Source organism: Gopherus flavomarginatus (assembly GCF_025201925.1).
Source record: "Gopherus flavomarginatus isolate rGopFla2 chromosome 13 unlocalized genomic scaffold, rGopFla2.mat.asm SUPER_13_unloc_3, whole genome shotgun sequence".
Classification (NCBI taxonomy): domain Eukaryota; kingdom Metazoa; phylum Chordata; order Testudines; family Testudinidae; genus Gopherus; species Gopherus flavomarginatus.
In genome coordinates, this window is record NW_026114611.1 from 2,070,555 (window position 1) to 2,082,974 (window position 12,420).

The 12,420-nt window shown below is 55.3% G+C and overlaps 1 protein-coding gene across 1 annotated transcript in view; it reads left to right on the forward strand.

Moving 5' to 3' along the window:
• LOC127041591 (uncharacterized) overlaps positions 1–12,420 on the forward strand; it is a 592,831-nt gene that overhangs the window by 345,637 nt on the left and 234,774 nt on the right. The window lies entirely within an intron of this gene.

Genomic DNA, 12,420 nt, shown 5'->3' on the forward strand with positions numbered 1-12,420 from the left:
AATTCCCTGGTGAGTACAGACTCAATTTCACTGAAGTAAAAAAAAACTCCAACAGGTCTTAAAAGAATGCTTTATATAAAAAAGAAAGAAAAAATACATACAAATGGTTTCTCTGTATTATGGTGACAAATACAGGGTCAATTGCTTAAAAGAAATATGAATAAACAGCCTTATTCAAAAAGAATACAAATCAAAGCACTCCAGCACTTATATTCATGCAAATACCAAAGAAAAGAAACCATATAACTTACTATCTGATCTCTTTGTCCTTACACTTAGAACCAGAAGATTAGAAAGCAGAACTACTTCTCCAAAGCTCAGAGAAAGCAGGCAGACAGACAAAGACTCAGACACAAACTTCCCTCCACCCAGAGTTGAAAAAATCCGGTTTCCTGATTGGTCTTCTGGTCAGGTGCTTCAGGTGAAAGAGACATTAACCCTTAGCTATCTGTTTATGACACGCCCCCCAAATTGCAGACAGTGGGGAAGCTCACTGGCGGCGATTTCCTTCTAGAACTTGAAAATAAACAGATTAATACAACACATGCACCTTTACATATATCCCTAAGTATATAACTAACAGACTTCTACATTTTAAGAACACTTTTTAACTACTGAATTCTGGGAAACTGTCACGGGAGAGAGCATCAGCAACTTTTTTAGAAGCTCCTGTGATGTGTTGAATTTCAAAATCAAAATCTTGGAGAGCTAAACTCCAACGAAGAAGTTTCTTGTTGTTCCCCTTGGCAGTATGAAGCCACTTTAGTGCAGCATGGTCAGTTTGTAGTTGGAACCGCCGTCCCCAAACATAGGGGCGTAGCTTTTCCAGGGCGTACACAATGGCATAGCATTCCTTTTCACTGACTGACCAGTGACTTTCCCTCTCAGACAGTTTCTTGCTGAGAAACACGACAGGATGGAAGTTGTGATCTGTTGCTTCCTGCATGAGCACTGCTCCTATACCACGCTCAGATGCATCCGTGGTTACTAGGAATGGCTTGTCAAAGTCTGGGGCCCTGAGCACAGGGTCAGACATGAGCATTGCCTTAAGCTGGGTAAAGGCCTTTTGACACTCATCAGTCCACTTAACGGCATTTGGCTGGGTCTTTTTGGTCAGGTCGGTCAATGGGGCAGCGATTTGGCTGTAGTGTGGTACAAATCACCTGTAGTATCCGGCCAAGCCTAAGAAGGATTGGACCTGCTTCTTGGACCGTGGGACAGGCCACTTTTGGATAGCATCCACCTTGGCCTGTAGGGGGTTTATGGTTCCTCGACCCACCTGGTGCCCCAGGTAAGTCACTCTGTTTTGGCCTATTTGACACTTTTTGGCCTTAACAGTTAGTCCTGCCTGCCTGATGCGCTCAAAGACCTTTTCCAGGTGTAGTAGGTGTTCGGGCCAGGAGTCTGAAAAAATGGCCACATCATCGAGGTAGGCAACTGCAAATTCTCCCAGTCCAGCTAGTAGACCATCTACCAGCCTCTGGAAGGTGGCGGGTGCATTTCGAAGGCCGAAAGGAAGGACATTGAATTCATACACCCCTGCATGGGTGACGAATGCTGACCTCTCCTTGGCAGGTTCATCTAGCGGTACTTGCCAGTACCCCTTGGTTAAGTCTATTGTAGAGATGAACTGGGCACATCCCAACTTCTGCAATAGCTCATCGGTGCGTGGCATTGGATAGTTGTCCGGATGAGTTACAGCATTTAGCTTACGGTAGTCCACGCAAAAGCGTATTTCCCCATCTGGTTTGGGTACCAGAACCACTGGAGATGCCCATGCACTGGTAGATGAGCGGATTATACCCATCTGTAGCATGTTCTGGATCTCCCGTTCTATAGCAGCTTGGGCATGAGGAGATACCTGGTAGGGTGGGGTTCTGATTGGGTGAGCATTACCTGTATCAATGGAGTGGTATGCCCGTTCAGTCCGTCCTGGGGTGGCTGAGAACAATGGGGCGAAGCTAGTGCACAGCTCCTTGATTTGTTGCCGCTGCAGACGTTCCAGGGTGGTTGAGAGGTTGACCTCTTCCACGCCACCGTCTTTTTTCCCGTCGTAGTAGACACCGTCAGGCCACTCAGCATCCTCTCCCTGGACTGTAAACTGACAAACCTGTAAGTCTCTGGAATAGAAAGGCTTGAGAGAATTAACATGGTACACTTTAGGCTTTAGTGAGGAATTGGGAAATGCTATGAGGTAGTTTACAGCTCCCAGGTGCTCTTGGACCGTGAATGGCCCTTCCCATGATGCTTCCATCTTATGGGCCTGTTGCGCCTTCAAGACCATAACCTGGTCTCCTACCTTGAAGGAACGTTCTCTGGCATGTCTGTCATACCAGGCCTTTTGCTCTTCTTGAGCATCCTTTAGGTTCTCTCTAGCAAGGGCTAAAGAGTGTCGGAGGGTGCTTTGTAGGTTGCTTACAAAGTCCAGAATGTTAGTTCCTGGAGAAGGCGTAAACCCCTCCCATTGCTGCTTCACCAACTGTAATGGTCCCTTAACCTCGTGACCATACACAAGTTCAAATGGTGAAAACCCTAAACTGGGATGTGGTACAGCCCTGTAGGCAAACAGCAACTGCTGCAACACTAGGTCCCAATTATTGGAGAATTCGTTGATGAATTTTCGTATCATGGCCCCCAAAGTTCCATTGAACCTTTCCACCAGGCCATTGGTTTGATGGTGGTACGGGGTGGCAACCAAGTGATTCACCCCATGCGTTTCCCACAGTTTTTCCATGGTCCCTGACAGGAAATTAGACCATGAATCTGTAAGGATGTCAGAGGGCCAACCTACCCTGGCAAAGATGTCTGTTAGGGCCAGGCACACAGTGTTAGCCCTGGTGTTGCCTAGAGCTACTGCTTCCGGCCATCGGGTAGCAAAGTCCACTAAAGTCAGTACGTACTGCTTTCCTCTGGGCGTCTTTTTTGGGAAAGGGCCCAGAATATCCACAGCTACTCGCTGAAATGGGACCTCAATTATGGGGAGTGGCTGGAGAGGGGCCTTGACCTGGTCTTGAGGCTTTCCCACTCTTTGGCATACCTCACAAGACCGGACATACTTGGCAACGTCCTTGCCCATCCCCTCCCAGTGGAAGGACTTCCCCAACCGGTCCTTGGTTCTGTTCACCCCAGCATGGCCACTGGGATGATCATGGGCTAAGCTTAAGAGCTTCCCCCGGTACTTAGTTGGAACCACCAACTGTTTTTGCGGCTGTCATTCTTCCCGGTGTCCACCAGAAAGAATTTCCTTGTATAAAAGTCCTTGGTCTATAACAAACCGGGATCGATTAGAAGAGCTGAGAGGCGGTGGGGTGCTCCGTGCCGCCGCCCATGCTTTCTGAAGGCTGTCATCTGCTTCCTGCTCAGTCTGGAACTGTTCCCTTGAGGCTGGGGTCACCAGTTCTTCCTCAGACTGTGGACTTGGGCTTGGTCCCTCTGGAAGCGATGTAGGTGATGGGGTTGTTTCCGTTGCTGGTGAACCGCTCTCCGCTGGTGCACCTGAGGGTATTTCAGGCTCTGGCTGAGCCTTTTGGGTATGGCTGTCTGTTGCTTCTGCCAGTTGTGGCTCGCTGGCGCCCACTGGCGTTGAGTTTGAAGATGGGGTTGCAATCGCTGGTGCTGGTTGCTGTTCCAGTTCCGGGCCTGGGACTGGAGGTGCTGTGGCTGTTTCAGTGGTTGGCATGGAATCTGGATCCACTACCTCGGTCTGGGTCTCTGGTAACCCAGACGGGGCGTCTGTGGACGGTTCAGGAACAGGAATGGGTCTGGAAGCTTGCCTGGTTTGGCTACGGGTAACCATTCCCACTCTCTTGGCCCGCCTCACCTGGTTGGCCAAGTCTTCCCCCAGTAGCATGGGGATAGGATAATTGTCATAGACTGCAAAAGTCCACATTCCTGACCAGCCTTTGTACTGGACAGGCAGTTGAGCTGTAGGCAAGTCTACAGCTTGTGACATGAAGGGGTAAATTGTAACTTTGGCCTTTGGGTTGATGAATTTGGGGTCAACGAAGGATTGGTGGATAGCTGACACTTGTGCCCCCGTGTCTCTCCACGCAGTAACCTTCTTTCCGCCCACTCTCAAATTTTCCCTTCGCTCCAAGGGTATTTGAGAGGCATCCGGGCCTGGGGATCTTTGGTGTGATGGTGGTGTAATGAATTGCACTCGCATGGTGTTCTTTGGACAGTTGGCCTTGATATGTCCCAGTTCATTACACTTAAAGCATCTTCCATCTGATGGGTCACTGGGCCGAGGTGAGTTACTGGAGACTGGTGAGGTGGAAGGGTAGGGTGTCTGTGGCTTTACTTGGGTGGTATGTGGGGTCTTTGGCTGTCCTCGGTTGTAGGGTTTATGGTCAGTGTGCCCCCTGGGGTATTCGTTCCCCTTGACAGTAGCTTTCTTGCTTTCTGCCAGTTCCATCCATTTGGCTCCAATCTCCCCCGCCTCAGCGAGATCTTTGGGCTTTCCATCTTGTATGTACCGTGTGATGTCTTCAGGAACACCATCCAAGAACTGCTCCATTTGTATGAGGAGGTGCAGTTCTTCCAAGGTTTGAACTTTGTTTCCTGTTATCCAGGCCTCATAGTTTTTTGCAATGTAGTAGGCGTGTTTGGGAAATGACACCTCTGGTTTCCACTTTTGGGTTCTGAAGCGCCGACGGGCATGATCTGGGTTTATCCCCATTCGGTATCTGGCCTTGGTTTGAAAAAGTTTATAGTCATTCATTTGCTGCTTAGGCATTTCAGCTGCCACCTCTGCTAAAGGTCCACTGAGCTGTGACCTCAATTCTACCATGTACTGGTCTTCGGGGATGTTGTACCCAAGACAGGCTCTTTCAAAATTTTCCAAGAAGGCCTCGGTGTCATCACCTGCCTTGTAGGTGGGAAATTTCCTGTGCTGTGGAGCAATAATTGGCGCCGGGTTGTTAGGGTTGGCTGGCACATGCAGCCCAGCTTTTGCCAACTCCAGTTCATGTTTTCTCTGTTTTTCCTTCTCTTCATTCTCTTTTTGTTGTTTTTCCATTTCTTTTTGGTGTTTTTCCATGTCTCGGCGGTGGGCCGCCTCTTCTTCTGCTTGTTTCCATCGGTAGGCCACCTCTTCTTCTTCTAGTTTTCTTTTGTGTGCTGCCTCTTTGATTTGTTCTTCTCTTTCTTTCATCTCCATCTCTTTTTGTTTTATTTCCAGTTGTCGCCTGTGTTCAGCTTCTTTGATTTGTTCTTCGGCCTCAATTTTTGCCTTAGAAGTCATGGTTCCTGTTTTCTTGGGTTGGGGTGGCCTCCGGTGTTTATCTTCAGAACTGCAGGTTCTCTGTTGCCTCCTGAAGTCTGCCTAGCAACAGTGCCTTTAGCTAATCTTCAATGTTAAGTAAACCTGAGAAACCACTTTATTTGCATGCATATAGTGCTGGTACTGCCTCCTAATGGGAGGGCTATTGTGTGACAAAAGACCCTTAACAGTCTATTAATGGCTTCTTGCTTATTATGCAAGCCACAAACTGCCAGAGAGAGCAGAAAAAAAAATTCTCTCTGGTTCCCTTTTAAAACCAAACTGTTTCTCTCTGCTAAAAAGCCCTTAGCAGAGAAAAGAAAAATATAATATTCCTACTGGCTTCTGGATTCTGTCTATATCCCAACCGCTGCTACAGCATGTCATAACCTTAGTCCCAGATTTGGACCTTAGCGTCCAAAATATGGGGGTTAGCATGAAAACCTCCAAGCTTAGTTACCAGCTTGGACCTGGTACCTGCTGCCACCACCCAAAAAATTAGAGTGTTTTGGGGCACTCTGGTCCCCCTGAAAAACCTTCCCTGGGGACCCCAAGACCCAAATCCCTTGAGTCTCACAACCAAGGGAAATAATCCTTTTTCCCTTCCCCCCTCCAGGTGCTCCTGGAGAGATACACAGACACAAGCTCTGTGAATCCAAACAGAGTGACTCCCCCTCTCCGTTCCCAGTCCTGGAAACCAAAAGCACTTTCCTATTCCCCCAGAGGGAATGCAAAATCAGGCTAGCAAATCCAACACACACAGATCTCCCCCTGATTTCTTCCTCCCACTAGTTCCCTGGTGAGTACAGACTCAATTTCCCTGAAGTAAAGAAAAACTCCAACAGGTCTTAAAAGAAAGCTTTATATAAAAAAGAAAGAAAAAAAACATACAAATGGTCTCTCTGTATTAAGATGATACAATACAGGGTCGATTGCTTAAAAGAATATTGAATAAACAGCCTTATTCAAAAAGAATACAAATCAAAGCACTCCAGCACTTATATTCATGCAAATACCAAAGAAAAGAAACCATATAACTTACTATCTGATCTCTTTGTCCTTACACTTAGAACCAGAAGATTAGAAAGCAGAAACTACTTCTCCAGAGCTCAGAGAAAGCAGGCAGACAGACAAAGACTCAGACACAAACTTCCCTCCACCCAGAGTTGAAAAAATCCGGTTTCCTGATTGGTCCTCTGGTCAGGTGCGTCAGGTGAAAGAGACATTGACCCTTAGCTATCTGTTTATGACACCGCCAGCTCCGAGCCCAACCCCTCTGAGCTGGAAACCCCCTCGACCCCATCCTCCCACAGCCCTGACCCCCAGCTCCGAGCCCAGTCCTTCTGAGCTGGAAACCCCCTGACCCCATCCCCCCACAGCCCTGATCCCCAGCTCCGAGCCCAGTCCCTCTGAGCTGGAAACCCCCTGACCCTATCCCCCCACAGCCCTGACCCCCGGCTCCGAGCCCAGTCCCTCTGAGCTGGAAACCCCCTGACCCTATCCCCCCACAGCCCTGACCCCCAGCTCCGAGCCCAGTCCCTCTGAGCTGGAAACCACCTCGACCCCATCCCCCCAACTGCCCTGACCCCCAGCTCCGAGCCCAGTCCCTCTGAGCTGGAAACCCCCTCGACCCCATCCCCCCCACAGCCCTGACTCCCAGCTCTGAGCCCAGTCCCTCTGAGCTGGAAGCCCCCTCGACTCCAACCCCCTTACAGCCCTGACCCCCAGCTCCGAGCCCAGACCCTCTGAGCTGGAAACCCCCTCAACCCCATTCTCCCCACAGCCCTGACCCCCAGCTCCGAGCCCAGTCCCTCTGAGCTGGAAACCCCCTGACCCTATCCCCCCACAACCCTGACCCCCAGCTCCGAGCCCAGTCCCTCTGAGCTGGAAACCCCCTCGACCCCATCCCCCCTACAGCCCTGACCCCCAGCTCCGAGCCCAGTCCCTCTGAGCTGGAAACCCCCTCGACCCCATCCTCCCTACAGCCCTGACCCCCAGCTCCGAGCCCAGTCCCTCTGACCTGGAAACCCACTGACCCCATCCCCCCCACAGCACTGACCCCCAGCTCCGAGCGCAGTCCCTCTCAGCTGGAATCCCCCTCGACTCCATCCCCCCACAGCCCTGAACCATAGCTCCGAGCCCAGTCCCTCTGAGCTGGAAACCCCCTGACCCCATCCCCCCCACAGCCCTGACCCCCAGCTCCGAGCCCAGTCCCTCTTAGCTAGAAACCCCCTGACCCCATCCCCCTCACAGCCCTGACCCCCACATCCGAGCCCAGTCCCTCTGAGCTGGAAACCCCCTGACCCAATCCCCCCCACAGCCCTGACCCCCAGCTCCGAGCCCAGTCCCTCTGAGCTGGAAACCCCCTCGACCCCATCCCCCCCACAGCCCTGACCCCAACCTCTGAGCCCAGTCCCTCTGAGCTGCAAGCCCCCTGACCCCATCCCCCCCACAGCCCTGACCCCCACGTCAGACCCCAGTCCCTCTGAGCTGGAAACCCCCTCGACCCCATCCCCCGCACAGCCCTGACCCCCAGCACCGAGCCCAGTCCCTCTGAGCTGGAAATGCCCTGACCCCCAGCTCCGAGCCCAGTCCCTCTGAGCTGGAAACCCCCTGACCCCATCCCCCCCACAGCCCTGACCCCCAGCTCCGAGCCCAGTGCCTCTGAGCTGGAAACCCCCTCGACTCCATCCCCCCACAGCCCTGACCCCCAGCTCCGAGCCCAGTCCCTCTTAGCTAGAAACCCCCTGACCCCATCCCCCTCACAGCCCTGACCCCCACATCCGAGCCCAGTCCCTCTGAGCTGGAAACCCCCTGACCCAATCCCCCCCACAGCCCTGACCCCCAGCTCCGAGCCCAGTCCCTCTGAGCTGGAAACCCCCTCGACCCCATCCCCCCCACAGCCCTGACCCCAACCTCTGAGCCCAGTCCCTCTGAGCTGCAAGCCCCCTGACCCCATCCCCCCCACAGCCCTGACCCCCACGTCAGACCCCAGTCCCTCTGAGCTGGAAACCCCCTCGACCCCATCCCCCGCACAGCCCTGACCCCCAGCACCGAGCCCAGTCCCTCTGAGCTGGAAATGCCCTGACCCCCAGCTCCGAGCCCAGTCCCTCTGAGCTGGAAACCCCCTCGACCCCATCCCCCCACAGCCCTGACCGCCAGCTCCGAGCCCAGCCCCTCTGAGCTGGAAACCCCCTCGACACCATCCCCCCACTGCCCTGACTCCCAGCTCCGAGCCCAGCCCCTCTGAGCTGGAAACCCCCTCGACCCCATCCCCCCCAAAGCCATGACCCCCAGCTCCGAGCCCAGCCCCTCTGAACTGGAAGCCCCCTCGACCCCATCCCCCCCACAGCCCTGACCCCCAGCTCCGAGCCCAGTCCCTTTGAGCTGGAAACCCCCTCGACCCTATTCCCCCCAGAGCGCTGACCCCCAGCTCCGAGCCCAGCCCCTCTGAGCTGGAAACCCCCTCGACCCCATCCCCCGCACAGCCCTGACCCACAGCACCGAGCCCAGTCCCTCTGAGCTGGAAAACCCTACGAACCCATCCCCCCACAGCCCTGACCCCCAGCTCCGAGCCCAGCCCCTCTGAGCTGGAAACCCCCTCGACCCCATCCCCCCCAAAGAAACGACCCACAGCTCTGAGCACAGTCCCTCTGAGCTGAAAACCCCCTCGACTCCATCCCCCCCAAAGCCATGACCCCCAGCTCCGAGCCCAGTCCCTCTGAGCTGGAAACCCCCTCGACCCCATCCCCCGCAAAGCCATGACCCACAGCTCTGATCCCAGCCCCTCTGCGCTGCAAACCCCCTGACCCGAACCCCCCACAGCCCTGATCCCCATCTCTTTGCCCAGTCCCTCTAAGCTAGAAAACCCTACGACCCCATCCCCCCACAGCCCTGACCCCCAGCTCCGAGCCCAGTCCCTCTGAGCTGGAACCCCCTCGGCCCCATCCCCCTAACAGCTCTGACCCCCAGCTCCCAGCTCAGTCCCTCTGAGCTGGAAACCCCCTCGACCCAATGCCCCCCCAAAGCCATGACCCACAGCTCTGAGCCCATACCGTCTGAGCTGGAAACCCCCTGGTCCCCATCCCCCCACAGCCCTGACCCCCAGCTCCGACCCCAGTCCCTCTGAGCTGGAAACCCCCTGACCCCATCACCCACAGCCCTGACCCCCAGCTCAGAGCCCAGTCCCTCTTAGCTGGAAACCCCCTGACCCCATCCCCCCACAGCCCTGACCCCCAGCTCCGAGCCCAGTCCCTCTGAGCGGGAAATCCCCTCGACCCCATCCCCCCACAGCCCTGACCCCCAGCTCCGATCCCAGTCCCTCTGAGCTGTAAACCCCCTCTACCCCATCCCCCTACAGCCCTGACCCCCAGCTCCCAGCCCAGTCCCTCTGAGCTGGAAACCCCCTGACCCAATCCCCCCACAGCCCTGACCTCCAGCTTCGAGCCCAGTCCCTCTGAGGTGGAAACCCACTTGACTCCATCCCCCCACAGCCCTGACCCCCAGCTCCGATCCCAGGCCCTCTAAGCTGAAAACCCCCTCGACTACATCCCCCCACAGCCCTGACCCCCAGCTCCGAGCCCAGTCCGAGGTGGAAACCCCCTCGACTCCATCCCCCCACAGCCCTGACCCCCAGCTCCGACCCCAGTCCCTCTGAGCGGAAAACCCCCTCGACTCCATCCCCCCCACAGCCCTGACCCCCAGCTCCGACCCCAGTCCCTCTGAGCTGGAAACCCCCTGACCCCATCCCCCCACAGCCCTGACCCCCAGCTCCGAGCCCAGTCCCTCTGAGCCGGAAACCCACTGACCCCATCCCCCCCACAGCCCTGACCCCCAGCTCCGACCCCAGTCCCTCTGAGCTGGAAACAACCTGACCCCATACCCCCCAAAGCCATGACCCCCAGCTCCGAGCTCAGTCCCTCTCAGCTGGAAACCCCCTCGACTCCATCCCCCCCACAGCCCTGACCCCCAGCTCTGAGTCCAGTCCCTCTGAGCTGGAAACCCCCTGACCCCATCCCCCCCACAGTCATGACCCCCAGCTCCGACCCAGTTCCTTTGAGCTGGAAAGCCCCTCGACCCCATCCCCCCCACAGACCTCACTCCCAGCTCCGAGCCCAGTCCGTCTGAGCTGGAAACCCCCTGACCTAATCCCCCCCACAGACCTGACCCCCAGCTCCGAGCCCAGTCCCTCTGAGCTGGAAACCCCCAACACCCCATCCCCCCCACAGCCCTGACCCCCAGCTCCGAGCCCAGTCCCTCTGAGGTGGAAAACCCTTAGACCCCATCCCCCCACAGCCCTGACCCCCAGCTCCGACCCCAGTCCCTCTGAGCTGGAAACACCCTCGACCCCATCCCCCCCGAGAGCCCTGACCCCCAGCTCCGAGCCCAGTCCCTCTGAGCTGGAAAGCCCCTGACCCTATCCCCCCACATCCCTGACCCCCAGCTCCGAGCCCAGTCCCTCTGAGCTGGAAACTCCCTCGACCCCATCCCCCCCACAGCCCTGACCCCCAGCTCCGAGCCCAGTCCTTCTGAGCTGGAAACCCCCTCGACCCCATCCCCCCACAGCCCTGACCCCGAGCTCCGAGCCCAGTCCCTCTGAGCTGGAAACCCCCTCGACCCCATCCCCCCACAGCCCTGACCGCTAGCTCCGAGCCCAGCCCCTCTGAGCTGGAAACCATTTCGACCCCATCCCCCCACAGCCCTGACCCCCAGCTCGGAGCCCAGTCCCTCTGAGCTGGAAAACCCCTCGACCCCATCCCCCCCACAGCCCTGACCCCCAGCTCCGAGCCCAGTCTCTCTGAGCTGGAAACCCCCTCGACCCCATCCCCCCCACAGCCCTGACCCCCAGCTCCGAGTCCAGCCCCTCTGAGCTGGAAACCCCTTGACCCCAACCCCCCCACAGCCCTGACCCCCAGCTCCGAGCCCAGCCCCTCTGAGCTGGAAACCCCCTGACCCCACCCCCCACAGCCCTGACCCCCAGCTCTGATTCCAGCCCCTCTGAGCTGGAAACCCCCTCGACCCCATCCCCCCAACTGCCCTGACCCCCAGCTCCGAGCCCAGTCCCTCTGAGCTGGAAACACCCTCGACCCCATCCCCCCCACAGCCCTGACCCTCAGCTCCAAGCCCAGTCCTTCTGAGCTGGAAACCCTCTGACCCTACCCCCCCCACAGCCCTGACCCCCAGCTGACAGATAGTGTCCCTAACACAGTTATTGCTCTTCGCATCCTCTTGACTCTCCTAGTTTCTGTGGCCAGTGGTGAGCGAAGCTTCTCGAAGCTCAAATTGATAAAAACATACATGCGAACATCAATGTTGCAACAACGACTTGTTGGGCTATCTACCTTGTCACTAGAACATGACATTGCTCACAGCATTGACTTGGAGGAACTTGTTTTTAAATTTGCTAAACTTAAAGCGCATAAACATGAATTCTAAATTATAACATGTTACTCCGTGACTGTGTATTGTCTATAATGTATGTGATTTTTTTTGGGGGGGGGGGGGCGCAAGTTGAAAGTTTCGCGTAGGGCACAAAATATGCTTGAACTTGCCCTGCCTATGAGATGAGAAGCCATGTTTCTGTTCAATGAGCATTGAAGCTGAAAAGGGAGATGTTTTTCTCATTGATTTCTAGGCCCCCACTCTAATGCCCTAAACACCCCTTTCCTCCTGCAGCCAGGAATAGAACCCCACAGTCATGACTACTAGCCTTCCTGACCCTGCTCCCTGTGACAAAGGAAAAACCTCTGAAACCCCTGTACTGGCCCCTCACCTCCCTGCTTGAGCTGCACTTGAAACCCAATGAGGTTTCTTTGGGCAGTTTTGACACTCCCAGGAAGGGTGTAATTTTAGGAGCAGGTTCCAAATAGTGCAATTAACCAGCCAGAAGGGGCAGCAGGTGTCAGCACAGGAGCCATTGAAATAACTCTGCACTTACTTAGACGCAGACATAACAAGCTCTATGGCTGGTAAACGTACAGAGACTGCTCCTGCTCATGAACTAGCAGCCCATGACCTGTAAACAGCTGCCATTTGAATGCATCTGAAAGTTACACAGAACAACGATCTGTGTTAAAGGAAGGCTGCCATTTATAAGAGCCCCAATTGATGCCGTGTGCACAAAGAGAGGTTTCAATGTGTAACCGGGAGTTTGGTAAATT